The following is a 14990-nucleotide window of genomic DNA, read 5'->3' as shown; positions in this document are numbered from 1 at the left end:
CAGATCAACTGCCTTTCTCAATCAAAAAAACAACATTTTGGGGCTCAATTTAAATATGTAAAAAACTCTAAACATAGACAATGTACTTCATTGCTGCTGCAGTTCGCCCCAATTAAAAACATTCTGCACATATATATATTAGGGAAAGGTCTTTTTTAGGGTTTAGGGTGGGTAAGAGTATATGTTTTTTGGTTGACAAGGGAAATGTTAGGGTTTAGGGTGGGTATGGGTTTTTGGGTGGTAAGGGTATTTTTAGGATTTAGGGTGGGTATGGTTTTTTGGGTGGCAAGGGTATTTTTAGGGTTTAGGGTGGGTGTGGGTTTTGAAGTGGCAAGGGTAATGTTAGGGTTTAGGGTGGGTGGCAAGGGGATTTTTAGAGTTAAGGGTGTGTATGGGATTTTGGGTGGTAAGGGTGTCTGCTTGAGTGTATATATCGCCAGTCTGTAGTTATAGTTAGGACCTAGTTTCCATTAAAAAATGCTTTTTTGACTTGCCTATATCTGTGGCGCTAGTTGACCAATTTTCACAAAATTTTCCAAAAAAGGCTCAAAGTAAGTCGTGCATGGCAAGCTTCGGAGTGATCCGTCAAGCGGGGGCCGAGAAAAAGGGGACTCAAATCAATTGCATTTTTCCATGTTAATTCCCATAGGACACATACTTGAGCCTATGGCCCGAACCGCTAGATGGAATTACACCAAATTTGGTAGAAAGGTAGATTGTGCTTTTTGTTATTTGGTGCAAATCTGTTCAGTATTTGGGGAGAAATCGAAGAAAAAACAGATAGATATATCTGTGGTCACGAAGCCTTCGCGAAAAAAGATGAGTTCATGCAAGGAAATGCACAGCCCTGATTGTCTGCCAACACTTCAACCAGGAAGTGCTGGTAGCCATCTTCGGACTCGTTTCACTGATTCCCCTCCAAAAAGTGAACACAAAAAAAGGGGACGGAGAAGGAATACCCTGACCCCCAAATCATGGTTTTGCGATCCCTCTGGGATCTCCCCTTGCAAAAATAGCATTAAAAAAAAATTACAGTGAGGTCAGGACGTATTCACGATAAAAATTAATAAAAAGAAAACACAAGCGCAGGCTGCCCTACTTGTGTTTAAAAAAGCCCCCGGGTGAGTAAGTCCTGGTGGCATATGTACTAGTATGTGCTGCCCCAGGGAAAGCCAGCTGCCAGAGGCAATGAACGATAGAAACACGGGAGGCCCATGCACTTTCCCCTGCAGCCTCAGGGACTGTTACCTCCCTGAGGCAATAAATTAATGAAATGCGGGAAGGGACGCGTGCCCCCCTGTAGCCCAGGGGACCGCCACCTCTCCGGAGCAGCAAATTATAGCAGTGCGAGGGTCCCATATGGCCTCGGGGGATAGGGTCCCAGGGACTGAAATCAGCCCAGGAGGGGGCTGTGCATCCCCCTCCGATTATTTATGTATTCCCCCCCAAAAAAGTGATCGTGTCCCAGGGTATGGGGTCCCCAGGGCCAAAATTGGCCCAGGGAAAGGGCCACGTGGTCCCTCTCCCTGAATAAAAAAAAAGACCAGCAAGTCGCCTGAGGCCCGCCCCCTTTCTTCACCACTCTGTAGATGCGCATCCTGGCTCACCTTTGGGTTGTGGATGAAGTCCCCTTGGCTGCTAAGGGTCATTGGGGCCAACAAGACCTCCTGTTACCTCCAGTAAGTCCCATGCAGTGGGATTGCTGAGAGGTCCACGGACACCAAGCCCTATCCCCTTTCTCCACCACTCACCCATATACCACTAACACACTCCCTCACTCACCCACACAGCCATGCACACAAACAATCATCACCCAGACAGCTCCTCACTCACACACTCACTAACCCATACAGCCACTCACTCCCTCATCCATACAGGCAGTCACACCCCCCTCACTCACCCACACGCAAACTCAGACACCCATACAGGTACTCAGACAACCAATTACTCATCCTTACAGCCACTCACATAACCAATCACACACCCATACAGCCACTTACACACCAACTAACAGGTTGATACATACATTCACACAACCAGTCACTCACCCATACATTCACTAAAACACCTAATCACTCACTTATACAGTCTGTCAAGCACCCACTGAATCATCCATACAAGCACTCATACATCCACTGATTTACCAATACACCTTAGTATATATATTTAACACTCACAAACCTTTTTAAAACACTCACAGTCACTGGATGATGTCATCAGTGATGTCATTTGAGATGTCATCAGTGATGTCATTGTCACTGACCATGTCATGAGTGATGTAATATGTGAGGCCATAAGCAGTGGATTGGGGGGGGGGCGCGAGTTATAGTTAGCTCAGCTAACTCTAACTGCTGAATATACATGTATAAATATATATTTATATATACATGTTAAAAATATATATGTAAAAAATATATATGTATGTGTGTATATTACCTACTAGCGGTCACCAGTAGGTAGTTATAGTTAGGACCTAGTTTCCATAGGAAAAGCATTTATTGATTTGCCAATATCTTTGGCGTCGTTTGATGAATCTTCACGAAACTAATGGGGCTGTTGGGTCAACTGCTGTGTTGAACATTTTGGGTGATTCGTCAAGCGGGGGCCGACAAAAAGAGGGGGTCCCAAAATGCGTTTTCTCCATGTTCATTACCATAGGAAACTTTAGGCACAGCTACAGCCTGAACTGCTGAACAGAATTACACCAAATTTGGGCAAAAGATAAGTCTTGGTTCAAAAAGCACTCTTTTTGTTAAATGGTGTATATCCTTTCAGTAGTTCCTGAGAAATGTAAATATTTATCAGATATTCAAGTGGGGATGTGGAAGATCCACAAACTCTCCCGATCTCGTGCCGGTACTGTGATTGGCTGGCAACACTAGAAACCATGAAGTGTTGGCAGCTCCCTTGTGACTCGGCTGAACGGAGTCACAAGAAAAAAGGTGAAAAAACAAGAAAAGGGGTCAGGTTAGAAACACCCTGACCCCCTAGGCCTGCTCAGGGGGTTCCACAGGGCCACCAGGGCCAAAAAAAGCATTAAAAAAAGTTCAGTGGGATTTGCGGTGGATCCACGAGTCCAGCGGAAAATGTAAATGCTTCGTTTTCTTTAGGCCCCTGGGTGGGCCAGGTCCCTAGGGCAATAATGAAATGAGATGCGGGGGCTTGTGTGGGCCCCTGCATGCCCCTGGGACCGCTACCTACCCGGGGCTTAAATTGAATGCCGGAAGGGATACAATATAAAGTAATATGTGATGTCATCAGCAGTGCATTGCGGGGGTGCGAGTTATAGTTAGTCCAGCTAACTATAACGGCTGAATTTCACAGGTTTTATACGAGTGAAATGTCAGCCTAACTAAAACGTTCCTGTAACTTGTGCTTTTTTCCAGGAAAAAATGGAACAAAAAAAACCTTAGTAGTTCACTGAAAAAAACAAAGGTTACAGAGATGTTATAGTTAGGCTCAGGTTTCACTTGTACAAAACCAGAGAAATTCACCAATTATAGTGGGCACCCCACGTCTTTGCTGGAGCTGGCCCTGGGGGGTGGCATTCCCCAGGGACATGTACAGCCCAGGAGCAAGGGCGCACGCCCCCTCCCATTTTAGAGTTTGATCCTGGGGAGGTGGTGGGCCCTGGAGACTGGGGGTCCATGAGGCCCCCCAACCCAAATATATAAAGCCCCGGGGAGGTGCTGGTCCTCAGTGCAGGGGGATGTCCATGAGGTCCCCCCATATTATTCTAATTAGACCCGGAGAGGTGATGGTCCTAGGGCAAGGGGATTGATGAGGACCCCTAATAATATTGGATTTTTCCCCAGAGAGGTGGTAGTCCCCGGGCAGGGGGGTCCGTGAGGCCCACCATATTATTGGATTAGTCCCATGGTGGTGGCTGTCCCCAGGGATTGGGGGATCTGCAAGGCCCCCCCACATTATTAGAATCAGCCCTGGGGAGGTAGTTACCCTGGGGCTGTGGGCGGGAACAGTGGACCTGCCCGCATACATAATTAAAATTGCCCCGGGTAGGTGGTGGTCCCCGGGGCTTTGATAAGCCCTAGGAGGGGGGCCCGTGAGCTCCCCTCCTGTATTTATCCATTAATATATTAATGAACCAATAAACAATGAATTAAAAATCAGCAAATAGCTAAAATAAAAATTACATGATTTACATGTAAATGTATTTGAGCTTATATAGCGCACAGCTACCCGCAGTGGGTTTCCCGGCGCTTTCTTTGGGAACCCGTCCTGGTATTCCCCTGTGAGATATATCGGCAGGGTATCCACAAGGGGAAAGCCAGGCATCCCGCCGCGAGGGGCCGTTGTGGAGATTAAGCAAGCTATTGCCCAGAGTCGCAGAGTGTGAACCCGTGAGTCGAGGAGGCACCGGAGCGAGAATTATCGAGTCCGTGGAATTTTTAGCCCAAGACCGCCGAGGCGGGGAATTGAACCCTGGTCCAGGGTCGATCTCAGCTTCCGGGTCTGCCGCCTCTAACCCCTGAGCCACACTTCTCCACGTACATAACTATCAATTAAATAAACAAATCAAACTAAAATTGATTATTAACTAAAAATAATATTTCACAAATTAAAACATTTCCCACCATAATTCCCTACAAACCCAGAAACCAGCTACTAAATTAACACTTTGTGATTACATTTAAAATAAACTTACATTTCATATACAAATACAGAATATACTAAGACAAACTAAACACAAATTTTATTACAATCCTAATAACGTATAAAACTGAAGCAACTAAAATGTATCAAACTTGTTTTCAGTTTAATAATTTTATATAGAGAATAAAATAGCAATTATAAAAACTAAATTGCAGTCACAGGTAAAATAAATGATTTTATATAGAGAGAGAAAAGAAAAGAGGCATAGAAAAAGAGCAGAATGAGCAAGAGAGATAAAGGAGGAAGCAAGAAAAAAATAAAAGGAAGAGTAAGAATGATAATTTGCAGTAGTAGAAGGAGAGAGTTGAGTGTGAAGCGAGAAAATTAGTAGGAGGAAACCAAAATAATCCAGATTTCATTTTTTGTTGTAGGTTAAGAGAAGATGATTACCACATACAAAATTTCACCAAGTGAGAATAGGTAATTATTTTCAGCAGGATAGTATCCTCTGTAAATATGGCATTCTAAATTGACTCAATAACCACATTCAGTTAGGGTACAATAGAGTCATAGGCTATAGGGAAAATGGAAATATGTTGCTAGATAGATTAACATCTTAGATTATGTTCAGCTCTAAAACAAGAGGGTAATTGGTAAATTTTCTTTAAAAAGTCAAAAGTAGCAATAGTGCTTACATTCTAAAATTGATAAATATGTAAAATACCCTTTTATCTCCAATGTTTAAAATTTTAAAAAACTATAACAAATCTTTAGAAACGTATTATATCAAATTAACAAATTCATAAAAACATTGATGGGGGAACAATTGATTAAATAACACTATTTGACATGAAACAAGAATCTTTTAAAACAGGACGTTTAGAAATCTAAGTTTAACTAGACATCAGAATAACATTTCTAAACGAAACATCATTAAACAGAGATCTTTCAAAAGTAATCCAATGAGGTATAGAGTTATTATGACAATCAAATATTAAAGCACAAGACTGATTATGAAAGACGAGTGATGTAGTCTAAAATCAGGGAACCACACACTGCCTTCATTCTTTAGTCTCTTTAACTGAGAGATAGCAATACTGGGAGTTTTTGTATTTCATAGACATTTTTATCAGATTGTGTTGAGTTGCTTAAAATTAAAGTTTGACATTTTTACCAGGAGCATAGATATAACATATAAAATATGAGGTAAATAAATACAATCATATTATATCCTTTGTTTTAGTTTTCTTTAGTTTATTTCCCTTACTGTTCATGTTGCTTTATGTGTTGTGTTTTCTTTTAAGAAGTACTGCTTTAGGCTATTCTTATCTATGTCATAGTTGCTTAGCAATGTTGGAATGTTGGGGCTCTTGCTGCTCAATTGAGACTGGAGCTTGACAGAGTTGCACTCTGGCAGTTTGAGAGCTGTACTTGTTCATAAGAATAAATCTTCTTTTAACATACAAGACTGGATCTGTCTTCTCAGGATGCAACATAAATTTGGCGACAAGGTGGTCAAGTCAGCCCTCTTTGGACCCACATCCAACAAAAGACTTTCAAGATTTATCAACATTTTATCAACAACTGCCAGACTACAGTGTTCTCTCTTCAAATACTACTCTTCAAAATTGCTTCACTTGATTTAAATTGAAGACTCAACTAAGATAAGTTAATAAGATACATCATTTTATTTTCTACTTTCTATTGAGAGCTTCGCTGCATTTTATGTGCTTTTTCTTCAAATCCCCACTTAAAGCTTTACTGGTTTCGATGCAGGCTCATAGAAATATTTGACTTTAAACTCTAATTTTTCAAATTCTTGACTTATCCATCGATTTTCATCGATTTTAATCTTCTTCTCTCCAATTTTCCTGCCTGCACGGCTTTACCCTTACTTCAAAACTGTAATACATTTTTTGCCTTGCCCTCCATACAGCTACTGCTTGTTTTGCTCGATTTTATTAAAGTGCTAAGCTGATTTCACTTTCTTTGAACGCTCTCCTGTTCAAAGCTCAAAGCGACATTTAAAACTTTACTCTAAACGCCTACCGGCTCCTTTTTAAACTCCCTGACGTCCTTCTTCACCAGCATCTTCGGAATCCTCCTTGCGCAGCCATTCTCTTCACAGCTTTCCATCGTCCTTCATGTTACGACGTCTTCACACTACCACGCACTTCACGCTACGACATCGGATGTCTTCACGCAACGTCACTGACATCTTGACAGTATCCTAGCAACCACTGTCGACATTGCGCAGCTCGACATCGCGCAACCCTCATTTAAACCCTTTATATTTATTTTTACATTTCGATCTTCGCTGATGTGCACAGCTCCATTGTGCATTCGCTAATGTGTACAGCTACAACATTTTTGGACATTTTATCACAGTTACCCTGCCTTCACGCTGACAGGCACAGCAGTTAATTTCATACTCTATTGTGCATTCGCTGATGTGCACAGCTACGACATTATTGGACATTTCCTCACAGTTACCCTGCCTTCACGCTTACAGGCACAGCTAAGTAAAAGTTCATATTGATATTTTCATTTTCTTTTTACTGCTCTTTGAATTCATACTCCTTATTCTTTCTTATTAATATTTATTTCCTCCTGGCTTTCCTCTTATTTATTTTCTTTAAAATTCTCGTTATATTTCATTACTATGGCAATACAAACTGCCATTCTTCCTGCTCCTTTTCTTTCAGAACCAGGTTGTCCTAAAATAAAATGAACTCAATGGTATAAGTCTTTCAACAGCTATATCATAGCTATTGATGGTATTAAGCTTCCTCCTGTGCGGAAAAATGCTATGTTGTATAATGCTTTAGGTGCAGAGGGTCAGAGAATTTTTGATCATCAACCCAAAATTATTCGCCCACCCTCTGATGATTGGAATGAATACACAGAGGCAGTCCTTAGACTAGAAAAACATTTTATTGATGAACCAAGCATTATTGTTGAAAGACACAAATGTTATACTTGGAAACAAAGGGAACATAAGAATATTGATACCTTCTTGGCAGAATTAAGAGTATTGGCCGCTTCTTAAGAATTTGAAGGCCCTATTGATCAATACTTGAGAGATCAACTAGTCGTTAATTGCCACTCTAATGAAGTCCAAAAGAAAATTCTCTGTTGTAGAAATCCTTCACTCACTGAGACTTTAGAAATTGCAAGAGGTATTGAAAGATCAGTTTCAGCTTCTAAAGAACTTGGCAATAATAAACCTTCTGTTTCAGAAACAGTCAATAAGGTGTCTCAACAAACTTTACAATCTATTTCACAACGAGAAAAAGAAAAAACTTCTAACAAAAGTGAATGGAAAAAGTCTGACAAGTCTCTTCAATGTTTTAGATGTGGTTCAAAATCTCATCTTGCTAATTCTCCAACTTTCCAGCTTTAAAGAAACAATGCACTAATTGTAAGAAAATTGGACATTTTACTTCAGTTTGTAAATTTAGAGCTAAAACAATGTGCGTTGTAACTGAGAGTCCCACTGAAGTCAATTTAATAACAAGAGAGAATTCTGTGAACAAAATATTACTATCTGTGGACATGATTAGTTCACAACAAGATTCAGATAGCGGTGATCCAGTATGTGATGTTAAAATAGGTAAGGTTCCTGTCAGTGTTACAGTTGATTCTGGATCTCCAGTTACCATTATTCCAGATGTATTTTTTTTAAAGAATGGGCTGGGATTGATTTATTACCACCTGACATACATACAGTGGCTTTCAATGGTCATGAAATTGAAATGATGGGGTATTTTATTGATAATATCACTTTTGAAGATAGAACTATTGACGCTAAGATTTATATTTCTAAAAAAGGTTATAAAATCCTAGGTTGGAAGGATCAAGGAAAATTTAAAATGATACTGAGACCAGGTACTGATAATCCCATTTCTTTGGATCGTTTTGAGAATGTTAATTCTGTTACTATTGATCCCTCTTCGTTAGATACCATTATTATTAAATATCAAGGTGTCTTTTCTGATAAATTAGGTTCAGTCAAAGGTTTTGAACACAGGATAATACTAAAACCAAATGCCATTCCCGTAATTCATAAGGTTAGACATGTTCCTCTAAGTATTAGGGATAGACTCAAAACCCATCTTGATCAGTTAGGCAGTGAAGGTGTAATTAAACAAATCAATTCGTCATTATGGATTTCTACAATTGTCGTCGCTCTTAAAAAGAATTGTGACGAAATTAGGCTCTGCATTGATCTCAGGTCTTTAAATAAGAATTTTCAGATTGACTGTTTTCCTTTGCCTCGTATTCAGGATATGCTTGCTCAACTCAAGGGTACAAAAGTTTTTTCTACGATAGATTTAAGAGCGGCATACCATCAAATTGAGCTGAATGATGAGTCTAAGGATCTCACCGCCTTTAATACTCCATTTGGTCCTTTTAGATTCTTAAGATTACTCTTTGGCCTGGCCTCAGCGGCTTCAGTTTTTCAAAAATTAATGTCCCAACTCTTTGGTAATGTTAAGGATGTGTTGGCTTACCAAGACGACATACTAATTTCCACTAACACTGTTCAAGAACATCTTGCTAAGTTGGATCAAGTATTAGGTATTTTGAACAAACATGGTATGACTGTAAAAAAACAAAAGTGCACATTTTTACTTGACAAGGTAGAATATTTAGGTCATGTTATTTCACAAGAAGGCATCAGTCCTAAACAAGACCTGCTTAAGGCTATCCAAGAGTGTGCTCAACCATCTAATAAGGATCAATTGAGGTCATTTTTAGGGTTGAGTAAATTTTATTCAAGGTTTGTACAGAACTTTGCTCTTGTCAGTGAACCTTTAAGACTTTTAACAAGGAACAAGGTCAAATTTGTGTGGGATAATGAGCAAAATGTAGCCTTTGAAAAATTAAAAGACTTTGGGCCAGATGTAGGTCGACATTTACCGACCGGTAAAGGCCGATTCGGCCGTTACCAACCGGTAAATGGCTATTCGAGATGTAGGTGGCATATTTTACAGATTCAGTAAATTTACTGAATCGGTAAATTTACCGAATCTGTAAAATACTGATTCTGTATTATTACCGATTTGGTAATTTTGAGATGTAGGTGGGACTCTTCTGAGTCCCACAGGCCTTACCGAATCGGTATTTTACCACCCAATCCAATTGGGTGGTAAAATACCGATTCCAGGTGTGCATGCACATGTGTGCATGCACACCTATGGCATGTGACAGACAGCATGTCTGTGTGCCACATGTCACACATTCCTTAAATCGGGTGCTAGGGGGTGTCAAAGTGACACCCCCTGCACCCTTGCAAAAATCGGTATTTACCGAATCGGTAAATACCGATTCGGTAATGCCCATTGATTCCTATGGGCATTGAAGCCCATAGGAATCAATGGGCATTACCGAATCGGTATTTACCGATTCGGTAAATACCGATTCTTACAGAATCGGTAATTCAATTACCGATTCTTTCTACATCTCCCCCCTCCTATTTTACCGATTCATAAATACCGAATCGGTAAAATTCGGTATTTATGAATCGGTAAAATTACCTTACCTACATCTGGGCCTTGATTATTTCTGCTCCTGCACTTAAACCTTTTAATGAAGCTCTTACTTCTTACATTACTGTTGATGCCAGCAACACTGGTCTCTGTGCCATACTTAGTCAGTTGGATAATGGGAATGAAAATATTATTGCTTTTGCATCTAGACAGCTTTCTTCTTCAGAAAAAAACTACAGTACTATAGAAAAAGAAGCCCTAGCTTGTGTATGGGGTGTTAAACACTTTTCTACTTATGTATGGGGCAGAGAGTTTGTACTTATTTCTGATCACAAACCTCATCTTCATTTGGAATGACAAAGGTTTAAGAAATGCCAGTCCTAGATTGGTTAGCCTATTCTCTAAATTATATGATTTCAATTTTGTAATGAGACATATTCCTGGTGGAAAAAACTTTAAAGCAGATTTTTTATCAAGATGTCCTTTAAATACCTCAGAAGGTGATTCCATTCTTGATGATAAGGAAGTTGTAGTAAGTTTGGTTGATGGTCTAAAGTTAACGGAAGGGGTCATCTCTGAATCTGACTGGTTACGAGCTTCAGAAAATGATAACTCTCAAATTCTTTTGAAGAAATTGATATCTGATGGTTGGCCGAGAGAAAGTCAAATTGACAAGGAAATGATTCCTTTTTCTAAAATTAAGGATGAATTAAGTCTTGAAGAAAACCTTGTCATGATAGGATCTTTACTTGTTACCCCTATGTCTATTAGAGATAAAGTGATTGCTTTGGCTCACAAGGGGCATGGAGGAATTACTAGTACAAAGAAAAGACTAAGACTGCATTACTGGTGGCCGGGCATGGATGTTTCCGTTGAAACATTGTTGAACAATTGTGTTGAGTGTTCTCATGCTGAAAAATCTTTACGCACGGTCAATTCTCCTTTGTCTTCAGTTACATTTCTTGAAAATCCCTGGGTGAAACTTGGCATAGATTTCTTGGGACCAATTGGGGGTCTAAACCAAGGTTTTAGGTTTATCTTAACTGTTGTGGATTATCACTCTAAATGGGTGTCTTTCAAATTCACGAAGGATCCCAATACTGAAAATGTGATCAGTTTTTTGACCAAACTATTTAGGTTAGAGGGAATCCCTGGTTTTCTTATTTCGGACAATGGTGTGCAATTTGTTTCACACAACATGAGGGATTTTTTAAATAATCTTGGAATCAAACATCTAACTACTGCTTTATACAGTCCACAAGGTAATGGTTTAGTGGAAAGGGTGAACCGCATTTTAAAAGATTCTGTCCAACTCGCCATTTCCTCTGGTCAAGCTGTACAAGATGTTGTGAGTGATAGAGTGTGGTCATATAATAATACCCCTCACTCCACTACGGGTGTCACTCCGTTTGCCATGTTGCGTGGGAGAGAATCTTTTAATGAATTGTCTCCTGAATGGGTGGTCAGTAAAACCAGGTATGAAGGGAGTTCTCTCAATTTGGATCTAGTTAGAGACAGGGTGGAAAATTCTCAAATTCAGTCTAAAATTAGATATGATGACAGTAAACATGTTAAGAAAGAATGTTTTTCTGTTGGAGATAAAGTTAGAATAAGGAGACCATGTAAAGCAAAAGGCTCAAGATTTTATCCTGAGACTACCATTGTCAAAGTTGGTAAACATTCTGTCATGGTTTCAGGTGGGAAATGGTGGAGCAACAGACGTGTTGCTAGAGTTGTGTGTGGCAAGTCTGGAACTTCTTCTGATTCTGATCTGTTGTTCCACTCTGATGAGGGTTTTTATAATATAGTTTCTAATGTTCCTTTCTGTTCTTCTGGTACTGCACTATCTGTAAGTAATGATTTAACAGTTACCAATGTTATTTCGGATGGTCCTGAGCTTGTCTCGAATGACTCTCTTATTAGAGTCAGTTCCAGGCTGAGAGCTACTCCAAAGTATCTTGATGACTATGTGACTTAATTTTTGTTTTTACAGGAGAGGAGGTGTGTTATATCCTTTGTTTTAGTTTTCTTTAGTTTATTTCCCTTACTGTTCATGTTGCTTTATTGTGGTGTATGTCTTCCATTTCTATTGTAGTTTTCATTTATTAGTTTTGTAGTTCTTCTGCTGTGTTAGACTCTTTGCTATGCAATATGGAATTCTGCTATTGTATTCTAGTGATCCAGGTTCTACTTCAGTGAAGCGGTTGGAGCTGAACTGAAGAGATGCCTGGACACTAGCACCAGTGGGTCTATATATTACTTTAAGAATAAAACTATCTAAATCCATTATTTGCCTCCTTCCGCTCTTTACAATGGCGACGAGGTTAATTAATTAATTACTGACCCACTGTGTAGCTATTTTCAACTAAAGAAGACTTCCACTTTCCTGAAGCCCTTTGATCCGGACCCCTGCGTGGTTGTACCGGCTACCATTGTCTTCCTATTGAAGATCCAGGCATCCGCTGTGAAAATCTCGTAATTTTACTTCATTTCAAGGTACTGTTACGAATTCTATTATCTTTAAGGATTTAAAACGGCCCTTACTTTTCCTTCTTGCCGTTAATTGCCGCTCGCGCTGGTTGCCTGCATTCAAGACTTCTCCACGTCTCCCCGCGTTCTGAGCTCTGTGACGCTGCTTGCAGTCACGTATTCACGCTTTCCCAACGCGTGAGCTCACTGGAACGCATCGCTCTGCACGCAACGGGCGGCCATTTTAACTACGCGTCTCAAGATCGTCATGCAAGTATTTTTGAAAAAGTTTGGAGTTAATGCCATTAGAGCTCCTCTTTACAGTCCTCGCTCGAATGGTCAGGTGGAAAGGGCTAACAGATTTTTTAAGGAAGGTGTCCAGGCCGCTTTAGAAAGCAACCTTGATGTTTTACAGTTTCTTAAGGAGAAACTTTGGAGTTACCATTTGACTCCCAATTCTTGCACTGGCATATCCCCTTATTTTTTAATGAGAGGCAGAGAACCTAGATGCATGTTCATGCCTTTAATTGGTAGTGCTAAATCTAATAAAATCAGTTTGGAGGATTCTATCATTAAGGCCAGGGACAATATTTATTCTGCTCGTGTGTCTGGGAAGGCCTATCATGATTTATCCCATCATTCTAAAAGCAAAAATGTTTCTATTGGTGATTGGGTTAGAATTATCAGACCTTCTTTCACCCCCAAGGGTTCGTCTAAGTTTTCTGAACCTTTTCAAGTTGAGGGTGTCACCAATTCCACTGTTCTACTTAAGGATAAAGGTTGGTGGAGCAAGAGTTCTGTAATAATTCTTAAACCTGGTCAAGAGCGTTTCTTTTCTAAAATGGGAGATGGTGCCTTGTTTGATGATACTGCTCTTTCCAATGACAATAACAATGCTTGTTCTGTTCCTGGTTCTGTTCACTCCACCTACAACGCTGAGGAGTCTCCAGATCCTGATCCCGTTCTTTCCAGTGACAATCTTGAGAATTCCCCTATTCCTGTTCCTGATTCTGCTTGCTTACCTCTCTCTGATTCGGTGGGCACTGATCTAGGAAAAGACATTTCGTTGAATTCCCCTGTTCTAGATGCTCCCATGTTACCTAGAAGAAATGTGAAATTACCTAAGAAGTTTTGTGATTATGTTTTAGGTTGATTTTGTTTTCCTTACTTTATTTGTTTCCTTTTGTTTAGAAAGGAACATGTGGTGTATGTCTTCCATTTCTATTGTAGTTTTCATTTATTAGTTTTGTAGTTCTTCTGCTGTGTTAGACTCTTTGCTATGCAATATGGAATTCTGCTATTGTATTCTAGTGATCCAGGTTCTACTTCAGTGAAGCGGTTGGAGCTGAACTGAAGAGATGCCTGGACACTAGCACCAGTGGGTCTATATATTACTTTAAGAATAAAACTATCTAAATCCATTATTTGCCTCCTTCCGCTCTTTACATTTATGTGTTGTGTTTTCTTTTAAGAAGTACTGCTTTAGGCTATTCTTATCTATGTCATAGTTGCTTAGCAATGTTGGAATGTTGGGGCTCTTGCTGCTCAATTGAGACTGGAGCTTGACAGAGTTGCACTCTGGCAGTTTGAGAGCTGTACTTGTTCATAAGAATAAATCTTCTTTTAACCTACAAGACTGGATCTGTCTTCTCTGGATGCAACAAATCATCATTTTAATAGTATTGAGCCTACCCCATCAAGAAAGAGAAAGGGGAGATCAAGTTGAGAATACATTCGGTATTTTAAATTTCAATGTCAAAATATTGTGTTTAATGATTTCCTTTCTGTTTGAAGAACACCAATTGCCTAGTTATTTCATCTTTGAGGGGCCGTATGCACTTTCAGAATTAGTAAACATGTATTGAAGACAAAGAGAGTTCAACAGATGTATTTTGGTTTTTGTGAAGTTTAGTTTGTATCCAGAAACGTTGGATTATAAATACATTTCTTGTAAGGAGATATTTAGAGAAGCAACGGGAATGGGCATATATACCAGTATGTCATCAGCATCTGCAGGTAAGTTAATTTCTTCCAAATCTTGTTGAAAACCAGATCTATTTGAATTACAGCAAATAATTTCCAGGAAAGATTCCAGACATAATAAAATAGTGAAGGGAACTAGCACAGCCGTGTATAGTACCTCTGTGCAAATCAAAACAGGGGAAAAACGATCATTAACAAAGACACTGGCACCAGGGTTGGAGTGCAAGAATTACACAAAAGAAATAAACTTGAGGCCAAAGGCAAACCAGTGAAGGGTCTTTAACCTAAATTGCCAATTAACACAGTCAAAAGCATTCTGAGCATGTAGGGAGAGAGCTGCTAAAGGAATTTTCGTTCTATGAGCTTGACAAATAACATTAGGAAATATACTCATTTTATCATCCGCAACTCTACCTTTAATAAAAACTAGAT

This window comes from Lissotriton vulgaris, chromosome 1_1 (assembly GCF_964263255.1).
Source record: "Lissotriton vulgaris chromosome 1_1, aLisVul1.2, whole genome shotgun sequence".
Lineage (NCBI taxonomy): Eukaryota > Metazoa > Chordata > Amphibia > Caudata > Salamandridae > Lissotriton > Lissotriton vulgaris.
The sequence above is the reverse complement of the archived record's forward strand: the minus strand, read 5'-3'. Positions refer to the sequence as shown.